Genomic DNA, 2,413 nt, shown 5'->3' with positions numbered 1-2,413 from the left:
TTTTACGTTTAAAAAAAATTAATATAAGATAAATAAAAAAAAAAGTTAACACAAAAATTCAATTAAATCTAAAAGAGACTCTTGTTAGAGATAATTATTTACGCGTGTCTCTTTAATTTATATCAGTTTAAATTTTTGGAAGAATTAATTTTATTATGATAAAAATATAAAATAGTAAAATGATGATAACATATCTAAAAAATTGAACTAATTTGATTTTTAAGAAATTTTAATTTTGATTTTTAATTTCTAAAATTTTTATTGAAGACTACTAAACAGCATATAAAATATGTCTCTCAGATAAATATTAACAATTATATAAAAAGTTATCCTTTTTTAATCTTAAAAGAGAGCATAATTTATTTTCTAGTTGTCAGTTTATTTTCCTAAATTGCAAACATAATTATTTAAAAAAAAAGGACGAGGAAGGACCATTAATAATACTACTATTGACTAGAGACTACTGCTACTTGAGAAGGAAAAGATAAAGGTTAAAATTAATTACCCGACCCATTTAAGAAAGAAAAAAAAAAGCATAGGCAAAATGGAAATGCATTCAAATTTTCAAGCACATGACACAAATGTTGGTCTTCTTCCAATTATTGAAACAATGTTGACAGTGTCTTTCAAACTTTGTAAGTTTATGCTTCCTGAACGTGAAATCCTTCTTTAACCTTTTCCATTTGTTTTTTCCTTCCAATTTTCCATTTACGTAGTCTATATGAAAAGCACCCAGGTAGTGGTCACCATGCAATAATTAATAATAATTATTATTATAAATAAGATTTATTTTGAAGAAAAAAAAATTCTTCAAGGATGCGGCAAGTTGAGCCAGAAATTATAGAAAAGATCATGAGACAAGTAATCCAGGAGGAAAAACATTAAAGGGAAAAGGAAAGTTTGCAAAATTGTCATATATCATATGTATTATATATATTAATAATAATAATTGGTACTATAGTAGTCTTTAATTGCCTTACCTTTATTTTTTTTGTTTTTATTATTATTTATTATCCTCATGAAGAGTAGTAAAAATTCAAGGCCTAAAGTTATGGTCAGATCCTTTTTGGGCACAACACCATCACTTGTGACATCAGTGCATGAAATTGCTATGTTTATCTAACTTTATCATGAGTATCTTTTTAAGTAGCTAGACAAAATCTTCTAGTTGCCTCTTAACTTTAATGGCTCAATAATTAATATACTTCAACATTGAGGGCGCCATATTAAATAACGTGTTTCTTTTGTCTATTTTTGCTTTCCCTTTTTCTTTAAATGTGGTAGAGAGAAAAACAAATAATTAACACATATATATATATTAACATTAAAATTAACATATTCTTTTTGTTAGTGGGTCGGAGTCACACTCAGGCTTCATTCTATTGGGGTGAGTAGTAAATGTAGGGAATGATATGATATAAGCTAAGCTAGCTTCGTCATTTGATTGAGATCAATCTTCTCATTTCTTCATGGATAAGTAATTTTGGTCTTCTACATTATTATGTGCCACATCTATGCACTTTTTGTATATTGCAATGTTAGAAAACTCTTTCTTTTTTTTGTATATATACATATTTTGAAAACTTTTTTTATGAGTTCAAAATGAGTAAATAAAAAATAATGATCCTATCGCAACTCCATAACAAATAATTATTTTGAGACTCTGTGTGTGTAACTATTTATTACTTGCTTTTTGACTTAATTGCTTTTGTGTCTATTGTAAAGTAGGGAGTAAGATTTGATAAACAGAAACAGACAACATGGGGGGAGCTACTGACATTATATATAATTGTCTTAAAGTAAGATAATTATTGTATGAATCTTTATTTATTAGTTTAAATTTTGAGATAAAAATATTTTTATAATATGATATTATAATTTTTATAATCTAAACTTCTAAAATTTAATTATTATTGGTTCTGGAAAAAAATCAGTATAAAATAAATAAAAAGAGAAAAATAGTTATATAAAAAATTTTACATAAACCTTAAAAATATATTTGTATATAAAAAAATATAATTATTCTCTACAAATAAGTTATTTTTTTATACAAGTTTCTATAAGTCATTTATATTTACACGCGCACGTTTTTCTTTATGTCATTACTGCACGTTCTTCTTGTTCGTTATTTTTCTCTTTCGTTATCATCGTCACCAACACCACCTCCTCCTCCTCCTCCTCCTCCTCTTCTTCTTCTTCCTTCTTTTTTCATTGAAATTTCTTCTCCTCATTCATTTTTCTCCTTCTCCTTCTCCCTCTCCTCCATCATCAGTTATCTCGTTGTTGAAAATAATGAATAATTTAAGTTCAAATTGTCAATTGAACCAGAACGAAATTGATTATTGTTTTGAATCCAATCAAGTGGATGAAGTGTGGTTTTGTTTCTAGTTAATTTTTTCGTTAGTAGTTTATG

This window comes from Arachis duranensis, chromosome 3, assembly GCF_000817695.3.
Source record: "Arachis duranensis cultivar V14167 chromosome 3, aradu.V14167.gnm2.J7QH, whole genome shotgun sequence".
Classification (NCBI taxonomy): Eukaryota; Viridiplantae; Streptophyta; class Magnoliopsida; order Fabales; family Fabaceae; genus Arachis; species Arachis duranensis.
The sequence above is the reverse complement of the archived record's forward strand: the minus strand, read 5'-3'. Positions refer to the sequence as shown.